Here is a 23693-nt window from a genome sequence, read left to right as displayed (position 1 = left end):
TTAGCAGCTCAAAAAGAAACGTAGAAACCCTTCTCTAACAAAATAAAAGATGATTCAACAACTGTTGCACAGAACTAAATTTATGGAACAACACAGTGAGCATAACTCTTAGTATAATTAAACTATTAGTACCTCGTTTCTTCTAGAATATCTTCATGGAAGCCTCATACCATCATCATCCTTGGGGCCTCTGTTTCACTAGGAGAGAAACTAAGAGCCAGAGCTCAGAGGACTCTACAGGAAATAGGCAGAGGCATCAGACCTAGAGTTTGCAAACTCAGTCTCTGTGATCTGCATGATGTTTCCCTAGAAAAGCAAATACTCTATAAAGGAGTTGTAGAATAAATGAAAGAATCACATGGAAATGTTTTACTCCCTCTAACAGTGCCGTCCAATGGAACAGGCCATGATGAGGGGACATGTTTGGTGTCATGCTGGCTGATACAATAGCTCCCTAAATTCACTGGATACACCTGGCGATTGAGTACTCCAAGCCTGGCTATTGCAAAGTGAGGAACTAAATTTAGTTAAAGTTCCCATAATCTCCAGTCTTGTCATAAAAGGGCAATCTTAAATAATATAGTCTGGTTTTTTCCCTAATCACCTCACTTACATCTTTACTCTCAAATATTTTCCCCTCAGTCTGGAAGTCATGCTTAAAATTATACAATGCAGGTGACTGAATACTGGCTTTCAATTAATAATAACATGAAATATATGTTTTCCTCACTCTCCATCAGTTATAACATCTAAAGCTGTATTTCATTCATTCAGTTCCCTGTCTGGGAGATTATTTTACATGTGACTTTTACAAACCATCAGCCATAGCATTGACAGTGAGCAATCTCAAAACAATACAAAATGGTATGAAATGTGTAGATTTGCTACTTCATTTTTTTTTTCAATCTTTTCTTTTGGTCTCAATCCATGTTATGGGATCTTTGGCTTCCTTTACTTGGTGCCAGATAGCCATCAGCCTCTACTATTGACAAGCTGTCAACAACATTTCAGAATTATGTTGTATGTAATTTCTTGACAACAGTGTTTCCAGTATCAAGGAACAAAGCATATGCCTTGCAACTTCACAGATATGAAATATTTTTCTGTTTCTTAATTTGCAATATCTTAATTCCAAATATGAATTGAAGGCATGTTAAAGAACAAAGCTAAAAGAGTTGAATAAAAAAAAAAGAAAATAACACACATATACTGAGATCAAGTATGTTTTTCAATAAGCTTTCTTTAGGAGTGATAGAAATGAATTCAAGCAGATGAAGTTGGGAGGACTCTTTCCATTGGCAGCAACTCAATGTTATATCACAGAAGAGAATTTAGTGTTGACAGACGGCTTAGAGAAAGCAGGAATGCACCTTTTCTGTTCTTGACATCTGGTCCAGAGGAGGATCAAATTTTGTGCTCTCTTCATTCATCTGATGTTAGTGAAAATTTCTTAGTCATCTGTTCCAACAGAAAAACATATTATAAAATTATTGCTTATTTTAGGACAACATTATACTAACACAACCATAATAAAAAATGGCTTATCAACACAAACATTTTTCAAATCCTATTTCACAGAGTTCACCAAATGGGAGCAGATAATTTGGGCCTTAGAATCTTCTAAGAAATTGCTTTTGGAACATGGTATAAGCTTTATAAATCTGTGCTGCTTTTTTGGTCTGTGGCAACTGACATTTAGAAACTATGTATTTCCCTGATGTATCTGAGACTACATGATTGATAGGTGAGGAAATAAGTAGGTGATGCATTGTCAATAATAAGACCCATCTAGTCACGTGGTCCGCAGCCATTACGAAGGAACAGTGGAAGGTGAGCAGTAATGGTAGAGGTCTTTGTATAGACAGAGTCCTTACTGGGGGCTCAGAAACCCTGGCACTCAGATCCAGGTTAGTCGTTTAATCCCCTCTTTCCATTTCATTATTTAAAAGAAAGAGATGACAGTATCTCAGTGTTATTTGAACACCAAAAACAGTTTTTATGAAAATACTTTGGGAACTATGCTGATTTGAATATACTGTGATTTGTGTACAGACAGTACTGCAGATATAAATTTTCAGCAGTCTGGTTTGTCAATGGATGATGCAGGTGTTGGTAAAAAAAGATTGTTCCTCAGAAAAAAAGGAACAACCTCAAAGAAGTGTTGTAGGTGGGAAAAAGGTATGCACAATGTTTGAATTACATTTAATTACGGAATATGACAAAATTGTCCTGGGTCTGAGAGTAGGTAAATTAGCAGATACATTCTAGAATGAATTCCAGTAGCTACTTTATTCCATAAATAATAAAGCCGTTCTAATTCAATTTGGAAATTGTTAAACCTTATATAAACCAGGATGGTTTATACCCATAATACCTAGAAGCATGAACTCTAACTGTAAGTAAAATCCGTATGTTGGGTTTAAAGGATAGTTGTTTTTTTTTTTTTTTTTTTTTTTTGTGGTTATTGGCCAGGGCTGTGTTTGAACCCGCCACCTCCGGCATATGGGACTGACGCCCTACTCCTTGAGCCACAGGCGCCACCCTAAAGGATAGTTTTTCCAAAGGAATGACAGTTGATGGTGCCCTGATTTTATCATGGTGTGGGTTGGGCCAGACTTAGCTTCCCAGTCAGGAAAACATGACATTGAGTTCCGCGCATCAGCCAGGAACAAGCCGACCGTGTTTTCCTGGAAGAAAAATTCTATGTGTGCGGCGATAATAATATAAGGGGGTGGGGGGAAGATTGCAAAATGAAAGGACAGAGTTTCCTGTTTGTTATTTTTCAAAATAATGACTGTGGATTCTCTCCCCACAGAAAAGATGCTATTTATTTTTTAATGATGAGCTGTTTCCCAGAGAAACAAAGTGGCATTCTGTCGACACCATATGGCGGCGGAAAAACAGATTCCACCATGTTCCATTTGTTAGACTGCCTTCTGCATTTCTGTATCCGTGATTTATATGGGGGCCTCTGTGATTGCCAAAATATTCAAATGGATTTCTCTTAGCAGGGCAGCCTGCATGGGGGGAGAAAGGTTTTCAAAACAGCAGGACCTGAACAGTCTCCTGCTGCTCAGAGAAGAGAACACTTCCAAGCTTCTGTCCTTCTGGCGCATTCATTGTAATACTAATTTACATCCTCGGTTTAGGGACCATGTTTGCATTCAGAAAAGGCAGCTTATATTCCTTTATGCTAATACAATCATACTTGAATTATCACCCACACCCTTAAAGTCGTATTGGTCCTTCTGCCTTGGTGAAAGCAGAGAACCTGGCCTTTAGGAAATTCAAGGGAGCTCCTCCGTAGCAGCGACGGAACGATACCATTTTGAACACATTGATTCCGCAGCTGGTTTCCGAAAAGGCATCTGAAGTGGGTATAGATACATTAAAAATAGTCATGAAAGGCTTCCTTTGCTGTCTAAGCATATGATTACCATCTACGTTTCAGGGGCTGTTTTCAGTTGGAGTGGTGTTCTCTGGTGCATGATACCGATTATAAAGACGGGATTTGATTAGTCAGACTAATTGATGTTTTGGAAAAATGGAATTCCTGAGAAAATGGTATGCGTCCACGTGCATACCCAGATAACAAGAATCTAAAATATATAAGAATTACGTTACATAAAAAAATGCATATATATATATATATGTTTTATTCCTGAGAGTATCAGATGCTCTGTCAGTAAGCTTAGCTATTACATGCTTCTTTATGGTGCAAGGGGGAAACATTAAATAATTCCATATGGAAAAAGAAAACAAAAATAGGAAATACTGTTTAATTACAGGTGACAGATATAGCAATAATGCAGTGATTTTCAACTGGTGTGCTGTGACAGGATCTTAAGTGGGCTGCAAAATTTTTAATGATCATTAAATTATTTTCAAAAGAATTTCAAAGCACAGTAAGTATATTCTTTTTTTTTTACTCTTTTTCTTTTTGATCAACATAATTTAAGTGTGCCTCAGAAGTTTAACTATAGGTTCAGGTGTGCCGGGAGATAAGAAAGGTTGTAAAACACTGCAAAAATGTAAAAATACTACTAGAAGTTTGTTTTCCTCAACCTGTATTAGAACGGCTAAAAGTTTAGACTACCAAAACAGATGGTGCATTATTTGCTGTTTGTAAGTATAGAGGGAGGTTAAGGGTTTTTTTGGTGATAAAGGGCAGAGCTAGAGACCCAGAGACCTTAAGTGATTTCCATTACTTGCAAAGCAATTTGCACAGATTCCCCAGGAATCTCTTATCATCTCCAGGATGGGTAAGGGGAGGTGGAACCCAGCTGAGCTCACTTTCCTGTTGCTTTTTCTGGTGAGGAAGCAGAATTTCCATGGTCTCAAGGTAATGGTCTTGCTGCCTTAAGTGTCTCAAAATCTTCCTTTTCCACAAGAGAATTTTCTGATGCAAACCTGCCAGTGAAATACAGAGAACTCACTCACTGGAGTTCAGAAAGACAAGAATAATGACTGGACTATCCAAGTGAAATCAGGTAGAACCTCATCTTTTAGTCTTTATTTAAAATATAAAAATCTTTTGCCTGGGATGGGTCAAAATGTCAGAGGCAGAGTTGACACTAATCTCAAATAATGTGTCACATTATTTGGTGTTTGGTCACTTTGACCTGGCTGTAAACCAGGTCATATTGTAGCAGATAACAATGGCTAATTTCTCCAAGATCCCAAATCTTGATTTGTGCATTGTTGATACCTGACAATTAGGACTTATCTGAGAGCTGCTATTCTCCCAGGAAAGCTTGTTAGAAGGGAAGGATCTAACCTGAGTTGCACCCTATTATTGGCACTCAAACCTCAGACTTTCCCTTTTTCAATTAAAAAGTTATACATTCAATTAGACTACATCTGTGAACCTGCTTTAGCAGTAATTAAGATGAACATTATGATATGGGTAATAAAAAGTAATAGTTTCCTTCAATCTCTTGGGTTTTTTGAAATACATTTTCTCGATGGAAATCAAATTATTTTATTGCATGGCAGTGATTCTTCTGTATTCAATAGGTGAAACGATGCATGGGCTGTTGCTTGTACAATTGCTAAGGTGGAATCATTAAGAATAAAGTTTAGTAAATAAAGTTACTGGGTGGCTGATTTTCCACAAAAGGTTTGGATCTGTGTTGAATTAACAGGAAATAGGTCCAGGGTTTTCTCTAACACACCTACCCTCAGTGGAAAAAAGAAATGAAATAGCCTTATTCAAGGACATCTATTTGAAATCCATAAATATTTTATAAGGATGGAATAGATTGCTTATTTTCAAACAGGTCCTATTGTAAAAATTATTTTGATTTTTCCTTTGCCTCAAGGCCCTTGAACAAAATAACAATATATCATGTAAATAGTACTTAGACATTAGGTTACGCCTGTGTTTTCCATAATTGGCTCAGACAGAGGGAGGCTCACACTTAGGGTTCCTCTGCTATCTCCCCAGTGTCTTCCCATAAGGAAAATCATGCCTCAAATAGAACCTGCATCTCATTGCTCATTCTGCAAATTGTCTACTGAAATGGTACCATTTCCTTCAGGATCATGACAGTAGATTGAAATGTATTCTGCCAACTTATTTGATAAGTCATTTCCACCCTCCATCAACACATTCAAACATTTCCTCTATTTTATAGGTGATTTTGCATTTGAACAACAACAGAAAACAAGTGTATTAGGAAAAACATTTTTCTTTTGCATTTATAATTTTCACCTCATGTTCCTTTTGCATTGGGGGATTTCTGTAAAAAATGTGTATATTATGCAAGTTTGAGATGGAAAAATCTGCCCCTTCGAAGGAGTGATGTAAGAAAAGATGGTGTCATTCCCCTACTTCATATTTACTTCCAGCTGTATTGGTAGGAGAGCAAAGAAGCTGAGCTGAGCCATCCATATTCTGGTTCTCTGTCTTCTATGAGACCAGTGGACTCATTAATGAAGCTGAAGTCAGGGCCTGATCTGTGGTCAGGGTCATGGAATCAATGAGTAGCCAAAGACATAATTTATTCCATAAAAAGTATTAACCTGCTTGTAAATTCAAAGTTAGATCACTTTCTGGCTATGGTCTGGTGGTCAGTAAATAATTGGGAAATGGTTTAAAATTGACTTTAGTTCCTACAAGTCCTTCAGTAAGGGACAATTTCTATGAATATAGAAAGTTTGGAAAAGAAGATGTGTATATCCTTAGGTCTAATCCCCATTTCCTTAGATGCCTTGAGATCTGGCTCCTGACACAGCCTTATGGTAAGAGTTGCTTTGAGTGCATTTCCATTCCTTGGGAACATTTCCTGCCTTAGGTAGTCAAGAAAAATTTACCACCTGGAGAAACCAAATGACTAGAAACCAAGAGAATTACACACAGAAAACGATGGGAGCCAAAGAAAACTTACTTGGGTGTGCACATGGTCACAATACCTTTGCTCATATCTTCCTTTCAGGGGACTGGGGTCCCTGTTGAACCAGAAAGCACCACTGAACACAGAGAAATGAATGGGTAAGGCTGATCTAGTCGGATCTTCCATTTGAAAATTTGAGCTAAGAGAAAGAAAATTATGCGCGTTTGTGCCTGAGTCAAAGTAATCATGATACCAGAGTAAAGACTCAAGCACTGCTGTCCCTCCTGGAGTCACTGGGGCTCCTTAGAACTCTGCAGGTGGTCACATTTGGTGGGCCGTCTTTTGGTCCTGAGTCCTCTGACATGTCACATTGCAATTCCTCCTACTGGAAGAGTAAGCTGTATTTCCCATCCCCTTGACAGTGGCTACTTAACTTGCTTTGTCGAATAGATCCAAATAACATCGACAGTGTGCCAGTTCAGAGCTAAGGCTTTAAGTGGCCTTGGATATTTCCATTCATCCTTTTGTGCCTTTGCTATTGCAACAAGAAGAGCATGCCCCAGCTAGTCTGCTGGGTAAAGCAGTAAGAAAGACTCCTGAATAGAACCTCAACAACCACTGACAGACCATAGTGCAAAACAGTCATGCCAACCACCACAACTTCAAGTTGAGGTGCCCAGCAGAGTCCAACATCGATCAGTGGAACCCCACCACACCTGCAGACTCATACAGAACTGAATAATTGTTGTTATAAACCACTGAGTGTTGCACTAGTTTGATATTCTACACAGCAATAGCTAATCAATAGATAAATCTTCAGGTCTGATCACCCATTTTCTAGGATGCTTTGAGGTCTGACTCCTTCTGATGCTGCCTTGAAAACATATTTCTGGCTTTGGACAGTCAAAAAAGGCCCTTTAGGTAAGTAAGTGTGAGGCAAGAAAGATCCACTGTTTGAACCTGCCGGTAGAATGCTGAGAAATACCCCAGAGACGGCAGCAACGCCTCTATTCTCAAAATTATCTCATGGAGATGATCTTTAAATAAGAACAGGTAGAGCAAAGAACAAAAGCTGGGATAGAAACACCATCTGTTAATGAAGGACTTGCAGTAACTGAAGCCACTGGAAGAAATGAACGAACAGGTCCAGAAGCCAACCAGAAGGGTACTTCCCAGGATCAAGGAAACTTAGAAGCAAATTGTAATCAAAAGTTTCTTTGTGAGCACAGAATTAGAATAACAGGAAGTTAACTAAAGGATTTGAATATTTAAAAACATCAAGGGAGTTACACCCTCTCTGCAAGGCCTGGGGAACCTGTGGGAAAAGACCCTGCATGCTGGATGGTGTTGTCAGCGCCTGTACCCATTTCTGTGACTTAACTTCACAGCCTCTGTGTTCTGTAATCCTGTTAATACCTGAATTTAGCTTTCTCCTCCCCTGAATCCATCTTTCTTTTTAGTTCAACCTGTGTTTCTGTCTGTGGATTAAATAGAGTTTCATCCTAAAAGAAAGCATTCCAATTTCTCTTTCCGAAACATCTCTGGGGAGCATATTTCTACTGATCCCACGAAAGGTATGGAATGAAACCTCTGATCAATTTAAGTCTAAATAACATTTCTTGTTTAACTTCTTTGAAGATGTCAATGTGACCTAATATTTCTAGCAAAATCTAGGGACAGTAGTTTATCTTGTAAGCAATATAGCTTGCTCCCCCCCCCCCCCCTTCATGGTGTTCTTAGTGTGGTAATAGAGTTGAAAAGGTTGTTACATAGAGGAATTCTGACCTTCTACTTCAGGGCTAGAGATCACAGAGATAGCAATATACACACGGCTGTTGATCAGTTCCCAGTGGGGCTAATTGATAAGGAACATATTTTATGAATGAAGTTACAAGATAAAAACTGCAACTAATGAAATACCCCTATGACTCCAAAGTAATTAAGGGAGGCATTGCACACACTACCTCTAATTAGACACCAAGGCTGAGAATTCACAACTGACTCCAGCTTCTCCAATGTTGCTGGTCCCTTGGTTAATACGATAGAAATTGAGACTATTCACAACAAAAGAAAGAAAAACTCCCTTCTAAGTGGACAAAGAGCCATTTGAGGAGGGCTGAGGTGGGTACCAATCATCACAACCATAGTGAATTGAACACAACCAATGTTTTTCAAATGATGCCTTTAGCCAAACGAGGCATTTTTTTAAACACAACTTTTATAACACAATGCAACTCCTTTTAGTTTAAAAAAATGATAAAAAAAATATTGTCACAGACCTTTAAAAAGTGCATGCACCTATTTTATCTATCAGCATTTTCAACTTTTCAATCCAATCTCACGGTTTCCCTTGGTAATTATTTCTAGAAAATGTAATTCTAAGAGCCTGCTTTGATTCTTATACATATGTAAGCTCACTTCTCAGTTCTGTTTCTTAACATTCTCCTCGAAATTGCCCTCACTGAAATCTTAATATTTCTCAAAGATGTGCTGAAACCATCATAGACAGAAGCCAAGCAATGGATTTTAGTCGTCAGGTGTTCATTGAGTATCTAGTGTGTGTTCTAGATGGAAGGAAAAAGCAGAAGATTTGACCAGGTCTGATCTAGATCTAGAATTTTACACATAATACACAGAAACTCCTTGCACATGCCAGGATATAATTATGTATGGAACTGTGCACCCTATCTTGTCTTGTAGGCATTTGGAGGAGGGGAGGTGGAGCAAAAGCTCCACAGTGGGAGGAGAAACTCAGAAGTATGTAGAAGGTGCTGAGTCTGGACGGGGGAAGGGGAAGTGGTGGACAACGAGCTGTGTGGCTGCTCCAGGGGGAGAATTTCCACGTGAGGTGCTCATGGCGATGGGAGAAATGTGGAGTTGATGCTTGTCAGTTTGTCTCCATCCCTGGCTCTTGTCAAGTCCAAACCAGAATCCTATGTAATTATATCACTTTCAAGAGATCAGGGCCATTTTGCCAGGTTATGAATAATTAGAAATGACAGAATGAGATAATGTAAAATCACTTTTAATTTTTCTTTATTTAACAAATCTTCCCTAAATAGAATCTTGGAGCAGACTGACACCCTGGGAGTTATCTACCTACAGATTCCTCCAAAATGCAGAAATTTATTCTGAACCACTGATAGGGGCTTGGAGCCCATGAGCCCCCAATATGTCATGTAATATTCTCTTCAATATATGTATTTTCACAGAGGCATGTTTTGTAGCTCTGATGCATTTATAAAGGCATTTAAAACCCTTAAAGGCTTAAAAACAAGTGGTCTGCAGCATTTTTGCCAGATAGCTACCCATGAACAGTGTCAGTTCATCACCTATCAATTTAGCTGGCTCTAATTTCAATGCTTCTAATTCTCCTAAGTTACCTTGAGCTGACGTCTTCAAGCAGCAGTCCTGATCTGGCCCTTCCTTGTAGGTGGGCAGGGCTGAGTCCCTAAGAGGGCTGACATCATTAGACGCCATTCAAGACAAGCCCGCAGTGCATAGCACCCAGCTGTTTCTGTGCTCAGCACTGACAACGGTAGCATATTCTTCTGTCAGGAGGATGCAAAGGTTGATTTTTTTATTTGTTTGCACTTCTTTCATAAAATGAAATAAAAATAAAGAATAAAACCTGGGAGACCACGTGGCTTCGCTCACAGAGCTCAGGATATATGCAAAGCAGCATTAGGATGACGATCAGCAAACACACCAGCTTCCCTGCCCCTTCTCTGCGCCACTGGCTAGATGTGGGAGGCATTTTTACTTTGGGTTCATAAGTTTTCTTCCTAATGAGTAGAAGCTGTTTAAGATAACATACTGATTTAGAGTTTTCTCTGACTTATTTTTTAACGTGATGTATTAGAATCTCCTTTTCACTCACATCTTTCAGAAGTGGTGCCAATAATGTAGGGGTAATAAATTATTCAAAGTGGGGGAAGCCGTATAACACAGGAAAGCCAGCAGTTTATTAAGGATCGCTGCGCACAAACACACATTTGCCAGCAATGTCGACAACAAATCAGAAATGATAGATGACCTTTCTCCCATGCCGGCAACATTTAATATCTTTGAAAGGCATTAAAGATGTCGAATATTTAGACCGCAATCTGAGAGGCAGCGAAAAGATAGCATCTCTGTTTACAAACAGGCTTAGAGCCAGGTTACAATTACCTATTCCCGTCTTTTCCTAAAGGGTAAACATCTTTCACATATTTGTTTGCGAGTGTACTTTGCTTTGCAAAATAGTTCTGATCCTGAGGTGGTGGTTGTTAATCCGATCCCACTTTACCATAAACAAGAATTATCATTTCAGAGGCAGTTACACTTCATTTATGTTCAGCTTCTGATTCATGTAGGCTCCAGCCATTTACATTTGTTTGCCCCCTTTCCCTCTGCCCTGTGTTTAATATTGAATGATTTATAAGCAGCCACTTTAAAGCATTGAGAAAACCGGTTCTTTTTAAGGCAGATGACAGTGAATATTTTTAGAAGTAAAACGTAATTTTCCTAATTTTTTTGCTTTCAAAGTTGGATTTTGGGTTAGGCTTATCTTTTATTAATTGTATTACAAAAATTTGCACACACAAATTAATGGAAGAGTCTAATGGGTACCATACACCCATCACTGAACCTCAACCATTATCAACTCATGATCAATCCTGTCTTAACTATATCCCCCTCGTGCTTTGTTAACTTGAAGCAAATATTAGACATCATATCATAGAATATAGAAATGTTTCTGAAATTCTAAAACATAAATAAAGACACTTGAAAAATATAACTGTGTTACCATAATTACACATGGGAATAATTCAAACTTCATTATTATCAAATACCATTACTGCTAAAATTTTCCCAAATTGTTTTTAGCATTTTTCTTTGAATCAGGATCTATATAACATCTTCTTGTAATTTCTTAATGTGTCACATAAAAATGGTTTGTTTGCTTTTAGTTTCTCCTCTATTGCGCTCTATTTTTCCTTGCATTTTGCTGGGGAAAATAATGGGCTGTTTGGGGTGGCACCTGTGGCTCAAAGGGGTAGGACGTCGGCCCCACATGCTGGAGGTGGCGGGTTCAAACCCAGCCCCGGCCAAAAAAAACCTGCAAAAAAAAAGTTAATAAAAAAGGGGGAGGGGGCTGTTTGTTTTGTAAGGTTTCCTAAAGTCTTTGTTTTGCTGCTTGAAGCCACGTGATATAGTGTAACTTGTATTTTTGTCCCCTGTTCTTTTAATAAATTGGTAGTTAGGACTAGAGTCTTGGTTAGATTAAGGTTCAATATTTTGGGAAGAGTACTTCATAGGCTATGCTACATACTTCCGCCAGGAAGACACATATCTGGTTATCTCTCTGTGATGTGAGCAGCCACTGATGGTCATTGCTGAGAGTCATTAGTAAGTGCGCAAAAATGGTGTTAAGGTTTAGTTCATCTAGGAAAGGAAGGATAAATAGTTTGTTTTCCCTTTAGCTACCTGTTTTCAATAGAAGGAATTATTCCCTAGCAACCTCTTAAGGTAACAAATGAGAATGTTTTAAAGTATCCTTTTGAACTCATGGATTGAAAATTATTTTGTGTTTCAATCTATTGCAGTTATTATTCTTAATGATGATAAAATTGCACAATAATTGCTAGCAGGAACTTCAAGTTGGCTTCTCAGGACTTTTGAAAGTAGTTTTTGGCTTTATTGCTTTATTTTTAACTTGAAGCAAATATTAGACATTGTATCATTGAATACAGAAATGTTTCTAAAATTCTTTGATAAAGTAAGTATTCTAGGAATACTTTGTACCTGGAATTGGAAATTTTTCCAAGATTAAGACCACAATTTAGACATTTGGGGTGCTCACTGGTAGAAAATTTGTTGTTATTTCTAGACCTTTTTATGGAACAGAATTAGGAAATACTTTTTTAAAACATAAAATATATCTCGCATTCATTCTAATACTTCCAAATCCAGGTTAGAGATTCATAGTTTTTATTTAAACTCATCACTCCTACACTGTATCCCCTCAATCCTATGCCCCAAACTCTCAGATTTTAAAGAAAGAAACATCAATACTCGGCTGTACACACCATCCACAGAATAACATGAACACTAAGTGCTTACTCTCAGGAGGTACAAAGATAAATAATAGATAAGTCCTCCCCTTCAAGGCATTTAAAATGTTGTGAGTAATACATCGATTCAACCAACATATAATGCCCTCCAGTATGTGGCTGACCACAATTCAGATGCTTGAACACGGCTGGAGCTGGGCAGAGAAGGTTCCTTCTACCCTGGAGCTTAATTTTGGCCACAATTAAGATGGGTAAACATGGAAGAGGAAGGTGTGAGGTGATAAAAGTGGGCCGATTCAAGATCCTTTATGTAATTAAAGAAATACATAAATAAACCCTATTTTTGAACTGTGGGGCACAGCACAGCACAGCACTGATTACATTCAACTTCCCTAAATTTCTTCCCATATGGCGATGGGGCAACTATCTCTGATCTCGAGAGAAGGGACACAAGTAGGAAGAAGTCAATGTTATGTCTTGACCCCAATGTTAGGTACACAGTAGCCGAAGATTATTTTTTTTCTTCAGATTAACTAAACATTTTAAAATACAGGCATACATTCACTAACATTAAGGCACGTCTTAATAAGAAACAAATGATTTTCTTCTACAAATTTTATTACCTGTACTGATTATAAATTATACACAATAAACTGTACATATTTATATCAGAATATCTGACATATTTTGACAAATTTAATCCTTCCTTCCTACCACCTGCCTGCTCTACTCATTCCCAGGCAACCGCTGATCTGCTTTCTTTCTGTCACTATAGACTAGTTTGGGTTTTCTAGAACTTTATATAAATGAAATATAAATAAAATTTAGTTATTTTTGGACTGGCTTCTTTTCACTCAAATATAATTAGATGTAGCAGGTGTCGATGGTTCTTTCCCTGTTATGTTGAGTAGTATTCCATGGAACGCATGTATCACAGTTTGATTGTTCATTTACTTGTTGGTGTCTGGATTATTTCCACTTTGGGGTCATCACAGTATAAATAAAGCTGATACAAATAGTGTACAAATCTTACAGACAAACGTTTTTATTTCGCTTGAGTAAATATCTAGGAATGGAAAGGGTGAGTCATGTGGTAGGTATATATTTCTTTTGAGAAACTGCAACTTTTTTGTTTTTCAGTTTTTGGCTGGGGCAGTGTTTGAACCCACCACCTCCAGTATCTGGGGCCAGTGCCCTACTCCTCTGAGCCACAGGCACCACCCTGCAACTTCTTTCTAAAGAGGTTTGTATCCAATGGCTTTGTATGAGAGGCGGTTGATCCACATCCTGTCAACCCTTGGCCGTTTTTTTTCTTTTCTCAGCCATTAGAATATGTATACAATGGTATCATATTGCATGCTTCAAACTTACATTTCCCTAATAATTGATGTCGAGCTTTTTTAATATGTATTTTACCTTTAGTGAAATGTCTGTTTGTATTTTTTTGTTCATGTTTTATTGGGATGTTTACTTTCTTCCTATGGAGTTAGATTGTATATTTACTTTTATAGATTTGGAAATTATATTCGTTTAGTTTTAGGTATTTAGATTTATGTCTATATTTAGGCTTATGATCCATTTTGAGTTAATTTTTACATGGAGTATAAGCATTACTTGAAGTGCACACTCTTTGCACATGGATAGCCAATTATTCCAGTACCATTTCTTGAAAATACCATAATTTATCCACTTTGCAAACTTTTCTCAAAAATCAATTTTGTATATATATGTGTGTGTGTTTTATTGGACTCTCCACTATTTCACTGAACTATTTGTATAGTCTTCATTACAGTAGCTTTACAATAGAGTTTGAAATTAGGTATTGTTAGTTCTTCACCTCTGTTCTTCTCTGAAGTTGATTTGGCTATTCTAAATCCATTTACATATGATCTTTGAATCAGTTTTCCAGTTTCTGAAAAAGAAGCCTGCTACAATTTTGACAAATATTTAATTCACCATATAGATAATTTGGGGAGAATTGAGATCTTAACAGTAAGTCTTCATGAAATATATATATATATGTATATATATATCTCTCCATATATTTAGGTTTTCTTTAATATTTTTCATCAATGGTTTGTATTTTTTGTTCGACATATTTTTCACACATTTTGTCAGAATTTCCCCAAGTATTTCACAAGTTTTGCTGCCATTCTAAAAATTCAAATTTTAAGATGCTGATTTTTAATTCTTTGTTGACAGTATATAGAAATAAAATTGATTTTTGTATGTTGTACTTGCCTTCTGTAATGTCACTAAAGAATAGTTTCAGTAAATTTTGAAAATATTTCATAATATTATTATGTAGATGATCGTATTGTCCACAAATGAAGATTTTTTTGTACTTCCTTTCAAATATAAATGCTTTTATTTATTTTTCATATTGTATTTCATTAAAGAGAAACTTCAGTAAAAAAAAAAAACTGTAAAGAAAAGGTAAGAACTAGAATTCATATTTTGTTCTCATTCTTTGGGGAAAGACTTTTATACCTTCACTATTAAGTACAATATTAACCATAGATTTTTCATAGATTACTATTATTAGGTGAAGGAAGCTCCTTGTTAGTTCTACTTGGGTGGGAGACTTTATCAGGAATAAATGTTGGATTTTGTAAAATGCTTTACTAATGTGTGTTGAAATGACCATATGAACTTTACTGTTTATTTTACTAGGGTGAATTACACCAATGGATTTTGAAATGTTAAACTAGCCTTGCATTCCTGAGGCAAACCCCATATGGCCATAAGGTTTTTTATTCTTTATATAGATGTGCTCTGCTTACAATGGTTCCACTTAACATTTTTTAATTTTACAGTGGTTCAAAAGCAATGTGCACTCAGTAGAAATATTCCTTCAATTTTTGAAATTTGATCTTTTCTGAGGATAGCAATATGTGGTACTCTCATATTCATCATTTTATTATAAAATAGGCTTTATGTTAGACAATTTTGCCCAATTTCAGGCTAGAGTGTTCCAAGTATACTTAAGATAGGCTAGGCTAAGCTATGATGCTCAATAGGTTAGGTGTGTTACTTTTTGACTTATGATATTTGCAATTTACAGTGGATTTATTAGGATGTAAGGCCTTCATAAGTTGGGTAGCATATGTATATTGATGGATTTTTTCTGCTACTTAAAAAAATCTTTAAACCTATTTCCTGAGGAATATTGGTATGTTCTTTTCTTTCCCTGGAATGTCTTTGTCTGATTTGATGTCTGGGTAATGCTGGCCTCATAAAACGAGTTGGAAGCAGAAAGAAGGACGGAGGGAGGGGGGTGGGGCCTTGGTGTGTGTCACACTTTATGGGGGCAAGACATGATTGCAAGAGGGATTTTACCTAACAATTGCAATCAGTGTAACCTGGCTTATTGTACCCTCAATGAATCCCCAACAATAAAATAAATAAATAAATAAATAAAACGAGTTGGAAAGTATTCCCTTCTCTTCAATTTTCTAGACTTGTTTGTGTAAAGTTACTATTATTTCTTTTTAAATGTTTTATACAATGAATAGAGTATTTATTTGAGCTGGGAGTTAAGTTTTTAACTACAAATCCAATTTTTCTGGCATAGAATTAATCAGGTTATATATTTCTTAAATTAGCATTGGTAGTTTGGGTCTTACTTGGTACATTCTAAATTTATTTAAGTTGCTGAACAAATGAGTATGCATTTGTTTTTATAGTCATTTATTTCCTCTTAATGTCCGTAGATTTTGTAATGGTGTCACCTCTCTCATTTCTGACTTGTTAATTTGTTTTTCTCATTTCTCCCTCATCAATGGGCTACAGGTTATCAATTTTATTGACCTTATCAAAGCAGTGTTTGAATATAATTTCATTTATTAACCATTATTTTTCTGTATTTTTTTCTTGATTTTTCTCTCTGATATTTATTATTTCCATTCTTCTGATTAACTTGAATTTCATTTGCTCTTCACTTTTTTCTTAAGGTAAAAGCTTTTCTCTTTTGCTAATATAAGCATTTGGCTACCTGAATCTACCTAAATATAGCTTTTGCGGCATTCCATAATTTTGATGTGTTGTGTTTTAGTTTTCATTTTATGCTAATTTTTCTTTTATGACTCATTGGTTACTTATAAGTGTGCTATACATACCTGGTATTTCCATATATCTTTTGTTTATTGTTACAAATTAAATTCTAATTTGGTCTTAGAACATACGTTGTGTGACTTGAATATTTAGAAATGTACTGAGATTTGATTTATCAGCTAGAGTTAATGTGGTTGCCTTCAGTAAATAGTCTATGTGCACTGGAAGAGAATGTATTTTCTGTTCTTCTTGTGTGGAATAATATCAGTTAGGTCAAGTTAATTATAACTCTTTTTCTTAGATACAGGATGTAGTCTAAGATCAAGTATTATATTTAACATTCATGTTTTTGAAGTATCCTTAATCTGGAAGTATCCTTCTTAGCTTTTTTTTTTTTTAAGATATTAAATTTGGAGAAGCAAATATTCCTTACTTTGAGGTTGATTGCTATTTCTTTGAAATGATTTAGTTTGTGCATTACATAAGAGATGTTGTGCCATTTTTAGAGTATTGCATCTGAAGTATGTGATGGCCATTTACCCCAGCCCTGATGATGTTAATTTTGATTACTCGGCCCAGGAGCGGCCTGATTTCTCAAGTGTATAGCTTTTATTTTTTTCTTTATTAGAAAGCCATACAAATTTCCTGACCTTCTTCATAATCTCACATTAGATTTAGAACCAATTGATGTTTCTTGACTGATTTGCTTTTTATTTTGATAATTGCACAATATTGGCTGAATCCAGCACTTCTACATAATTGCCTTCTGTAGTAGAAAAGTATCCTTCCTTTCTCCCTTCCCTCCTCCCTTCCCTTCCCTTTTTCCCTTCCCTTCCTTTCCCTTCTCTCTTACTTTCCCCCCATCCTAATTAATTATCACTAGGAATCGATAAATTCCTATTTCTTCCTTCTATTTTATAATACTGAATTCTTTGGTTTCTTACAATGCACCAAATTTTGTTAGTAGAATCCTATTCAGTCTGTGCACTTTATAGTTCTTATTTCACCTTCATTTTTGACATTTTTCACTGAATATAAAATCCTGAATTGAAAGTTTTTGTTTTATTATCTCACAGATGTTTTCCTCTGTCTTTAACACCCCTTTATTTCTGATAAGACATCATCCATTATTCATATTGTTAGTTTCCTGTGAATAAAGTGCTGTTTTCTTATTTTTTCAGGTCTCATTTTATTTTATTTTTGGTTTTCAGTTATTTGGGATATTCTTAAGCATAGTTTTTTTTAATGTTTTAAGTAAATTTGAAGAATTTAAAGATAATTTAAAAATAAAGAATTAGGTTACAATGTTTGCATTTGTTAGGTAGGGTCCTTCTTATAATTGTGTCCCCAAGAGATGTGTCACACACCCTAACATTGTGCCCAGTAAGTGGGAGCACCCCCTTCTCCCTCTGTCCTCCCCTCTCCCTGATCCTTCATTTCCCTTCCCTCCCACCTTGAATTTGATTTGAGTTTTTCCTCTTATGTGGGCGTGTATTAGTTCATCTACTGGCTTCATATTAGAATTGAGTACATTGGATTCTTTCTCCTTCATTCTTATGATACTTTACTAAGAAGAATGTGTTCCACTTCTATCCAGGTTAATACAAAAGATGTAAAGCCTCCATCTTTTTTAATGGCTGAACAGTATTCCATGGAATACATATACCACAGCTTGTTAATCCATTCCTGGGTTGGTGGGCATAGTTTTCTTTGTAATTATCTTTCTCTGAGTTTGATAAATTTATTAGATCCATAAGTTCATGTTTTTCATATCATTTGGGAAATTTTCAATCTGTTTTGTCCTTCCCAATCTTTTTCTCTTTTAGGGTTCTGATTACAGGCAGCTTTATCTCGTCCTGTAAATGACAGAAGCTCTCTGTTCACATTTCTTTTAATCTTCATTATTCAGAGTAGATATTTTCTATTTATCTCTTTTCAAATTCCTTGACTCTTTATTCTTTAATCACTGATGACTTCTAATACTATTTAGTGACAATTTTAAGCCAGCTACTTTGTATTCTAAAATTTATATTTTGAATTTTCCGCATATATTCACTTGACTGTTATGACCACTTTGTTATTGAGGCCTTCGAACATACTTGTAAAAGTGGATTTCTGGTCCTTTTTTGCTAATTCCAACATTTGGTTTACCTCAAGATAAGTTGCTACTGATAATTTATTCTATTGACTGTGGGCCATAGTTTCCTGTTTTCTCAGATGGGTAGTCATTTTTTATAGCATCCTGGACATTACAGATAATGTATTACTGAGATTCTGGATCCTTTCATCATCCCCTGAAGAGTGTTTATTTTTGTTCTAGGTGGTAGTTAACTTAGTGCTATGGACTGAATGTTGCTTTGCCTCATAATTCAAATATTGAAATCTGATCCCAATGTGACAGTATTGGGTGGGGGCTTTGGAAGGTAATTATGTCATAAGGGTGGAATCTTCATGAATGGGATTAAGGTCTCATAAGAAGAGGCTAGAGAAATAGGCAGTTCTCTTTCCACCATGTTAGAAAATAATAATAAGTCTACTGTCTGCAAACTGAAAGAGAGCCCTCCTCAGAACCTGCCCATGCTGGCACCACGATATATGACATTCAGCTTCCACAGCTGTGGAAAATGTTCCTGTAGTTGGTAAGCCTCCTAGTCCATAGTCCTTTGTTATAGAAGGACATATGGATTAGGACATTTGCTTAGACTCTAACTCCAATCTCTGTCTCCTGCATGATGGGAAGCAGCTGGAATCTCTGCTGAGCTGATTCAATTACCCACCTTGTGCTTTCCTTTGGGTTAATGGTCTTTCTCCAAATACTCATAGTTGGGGCTTAACTAAGGATTTGGTCAGAGTTTATATACAGATGTTAGGGTTCTTTTCTGTGGCTTTTTCCTTTCTCTTCCCATTCAAAGTAACTTGGAAGCCCCAGCCTGCATTCTCAGACTTCTCTATCTAGTAACACCGTGACTTTCTGCCTGAGCTTCTAGAGCCCTGTGCTGCAGGTTCTGAGGCTTTCAGGAAAAGGGCCATCAAATGCAAATATTATCAGAGTAGTTGTCCTCTTATGTGACAAACCCCTTTTCAGTTGGCAGATGTTGGCTGTTCTCCCATACTTTCACATACTTTATATCTTGTGCAGCATTTGTAATTATTACCCATGAAGGGGCTAGCCCAGTACAAATGATTACCCTTAGCAGAAGTGGAACTCCTTTTCTTTTACACCCACCCCACCTCCCTACTAATACTGCTCTCATCAAGGTGCTTAATATCCTCTGCACTGACAAATTAAATAATCAGGTTTTAGTCCTTTCATTACTTGATGTCTATAGCATGTGGCCTTGGTATTTCTTTTATCCACTTTGACTTTCTTCACTTGGTGTCAGGGCATGACACTATTTAATCTACTTCTATTACACTGGTTGCCCCTCACAAAATTCGTGTCCTTACTACAACCTATTAGGGGACTCTCTGGTACTTCTCTATTTCTCTACCTATAGTCACATCTAAGATGATCTAGTGCTATAATTTTAAATGCTCTGTAAAGTTTCTGTAATTATCATTGTTCTGTCTAACTAGATCTCTCCTCTGAATAATAAACCTCACTATTTTCTCAAAATCTACCTTGGCATTTTAAACTAATTAGACATCTCAAACTTATTTGAAGTCTGAACTCTTGGTCTTTTCCTCAAAAGACATTTTCCCTGTCCTCCCTCACTAAGAATTAAGTTTACTTACACTGTTGTTTAGTTCCCAAACCATAGAATAATTTGTGACTCTTGCTTTTTTTTTTTTTACTCAAATTCCTTATCAAATTTCCCTGAGAATTGTCTCTGCTTTGCCTTCAGAATGTGTCTGATCATTTTGCACCACCACCTCTGCTATCTGCCCAATTCAAGAAAGCTTTCATTGGGTTATTATTAGTTCTTATCTTGACTTTCTTCCTTGTTTCTTGTTCCATTACAGTCTTACATAGTACCAAACAATATTCATGTTTCAAAAAGTTTGTTCATGTCACTGTTTTGCTCAAAATTATCCAATGGCCGACACCTGCATCACCATCTCATTCAAAATGAGATCCGAAATCCTTCCCTTTCCTTACAAGTCCCTCTGTGATTTCATCTCCCTACAAGCTGTGGTATATTCTTATAGCCAATATTTCTACACAACATTGCTTTTACCGGAGCTCCTCTGGTTTCCTTTGCTGGGTTTTGGCACTTTGCTGTTCCCTCTAATTTGAACATTCCTTTCCTAATATCTGAGTAGTTTCCTTCTTCATTTATTTAGATTTCTGCTTAAGTGTCACCTCATTACAGAGGCCTTACATGTTCTTCCTGTTTAAAATAATACGTTCATCATTCTCTATTGTGTTATCCTGATTTATAAAACTTCATGACATTGGTCTTGGCCATGGTTTTATAGATATAACACCAAAAGCATAAGCAACAAAAGCAAAAATAGACAAGTGGCATTGCATCAAACTAAAAAGTTTCTGAACAGCAAAGGAAATAATGGAGTGAAAAGGCAACATACAGAATGAGAGAAAATAGTACAAACCATATATTTAATAAAGGGTTAATGTTTAAAATATTGAAGAAACCCTTACAACTCAATTGCCAAAAACCGTATAACCTGATTTTTTTTTAAATGGGAAAAAGAATTCAATAAATATTTCTCTAGGGAAGACATGCAAATGGTCCACAATATGAAATGATGTTCAACATCACTAATCATTAGGAAATGTAAATCAAAACCATAATTAGATATCACCTCTTATCTAAGATATTAAAAATGCAACAAACAAACAAAAAACCACAAGTGTTGGCAAAGATGTGGAGAAATTAAAATGCTTGTACATTGTTGGTAGGAATTATGTTGGCACAGCTACTATAGAAAACAGTATGAAGGTTTGTCAAAGAACTAAAAGTTCAACTACTGGGGAATTCAGCAATCCCACTTCTGGGTATATATTCAGAAGTACTGAAACAAAATCTTGAAGAGATAGATGCACCCCCATGTGTATTGACAGCTTTATTCACAGAAGTCAATATTTGGAAACAACTTAGACATCATTGAATACATTTTAAAAAATGGTGAGTGTGTTCTGTGTAAAAGACTATTTTACTATTCAACCTTTAATCAAAGGAAATCCTATCATAAGAACAACATGAATGAACCTGAAGACATTATCTTAAGTGAGACAAATGAGTTACAGAAGGACGGATACTGCACAATTACACTTAGACGAACTATCTAAACTAGTTAAACTCATAGAAGCAGAGTGATGGTTGCCAGGAACTACAAAGAAGGGGAAATAGTGGGTTCCTATTCAATGAGTATAAATCTTCAGTTATGTAAAATTAATAAGTTTGAGAGCTCTGCTGCATACATTATGCCTAAATATACATATATATGTAGAGATATGTGTATACCATATTTGTTTGGTTTATTTAGCGTCTATCTTCCCAGCAAAAAAATGTAAGCTCCATATGCACAGGCACTAGTTCTGTTTTGTTCATTGCTGTGTAGTTAGTACCTCAATTAGCGCTTCAATCATAAATGGATCTCCAAAGATATTTGTGGAATAAATGAATGTAGTTAGTAGGAACAAAGTGCATTTGATGAAACAGAACCAGGGGCAATGGCAAGTTATAAGAGGCCAGGCTATAAAGACTTTTGTAAACCACATCAGCATTGTTTTGAGAGAACAATGTTTCACTGCTGAAGTGTTTTAAACAGAGGAACTGGTGTGATTAAGTTTAGATTTTAGAACTAAAAAATACTCTGATCTGCAAAATGCATGAGCACTAGGACAAATGGTTCTCAGTCCCAGAATAATTAAACCAGGCCCTCTAGGGAAGGAACATCAATAATTTCTAAAGCTTTTCAGGTGATTCCAATGCACAGCCAACATTGGAAACAAGTGGTTTGCGCTAAGATTCCTAAGGAAACAGGACTGGCAGGATTCAAAACACAGGTGGAGGAATTTCTCATCTCAGCATTGATAGGTTAACAATGGGAAGTTGGTCCTCTCACTTGTTCTTATGGTATAAGAAAGTTGTACAAGCTGAAAATCAGGACCTTCTTTGTCTCATCAGAGAATTACAGTTGCAGGGCAAATCACCATCCTGGAATCTGGACAGTTGAATTTATTTGAGAGATACATCAACTGAGATCAGCTTACATGGAGCAGGAGCTGCCAGGGCCACAATGGGCAGGAATGCTTAAATGGTGATTTGACAAGTTGCTGAAGTCTTAAGTCTGAACTAACGTGAGAATGGGAAGCTCCCAAGGGCATCGGTTATAATGGGACCCCCATGCTTTCTCAGGGTTTCTTCTAGGCCCGCCACCATATACTCAGGGGAAGGATCTGAGGAAGCCCCCTAGCCCTGGTACACAGGATGGAAGAAAAAAGAGCAAGCGTAGCAAACCTCTTTCAGACCTTTGTCCCAAACAAGGATTAATCTTCATTAGAGGGGTCTCCTGAAACTCCATCCCAGCTGGGGCAAACTGCAGCCTTTCCATCATACCTTTTCCATTGAAGTCTTTAGTTGTAAGAGCTAGCTTCTGATATAAGTATACCCACTTCTGATTTAAGTTTTATTTTATTTTATTTTTAATTACAAGCATTAATAAGACATGGCCCAAGTTAAATTTTGCTTATATTTGCAAATCAAGCAGGTGAAAATTATCACCACTGGCTTTGTCTGCTCAGAAATTCTCAAGATGGTCTCCATCCTCTTCCATTTTAATACTAGTAAACATGGGGAAAAGCTTCAGGAAAATAGACTGGAAATGTGGTAGCTAGAAAGAGATAAGGGAACAGTGGGTAGGAGTGAAGTCTACCCCCCAAAGAGGAACAGACACTTCTCAAGATCACACCCCTGAGACAGAAGTCAACTAAAATACTGAGCCTCAATTAGAAAATTATGGACTGCTCCCTTCCTTCACAGCTCACCACTAAACTAACACACTTGTAGTAATAAGAACAGTGGATTATAGGTAGGAAGCCAGCAAGGAACAGACCCTACCTCGGGAGGAGTGCATAGGGAAGCCCTCAAATCAAGAGGGGAGGATAAAACATAAAACATTACTGCTAGAGGAATGTGAAGTTTCTATTTCCTCTAGCTCAATAAACATTAAACATAGCCCAACCTGCTAGCCAGGTTATCACAATCCTCACAGTAAAGGCCTATCTACCTGAGTATCTACTATCCTAAACAACTTTGGTTTTCAACCAAAACTTTCCTCT

Source organism: Nycticebus coucang, chromosome 4, assembly GCF_027406575.1.
Source record: "Nycticebus coucang isolate mNycCou1 chromosome 4, mNycCou1.pri, whole genome shotgun sequence".
Lineage (NCBI taxonomy): Eukaryota > Metazoa > Chordata > Mammalia > Primates > Lorisidae > Nycticebus > Nycticebus coucang.
The sequence above is the reverse complement of the archived record's forward strand: the minus strand, read 5'-3'. Positions refer to the sequence as shown.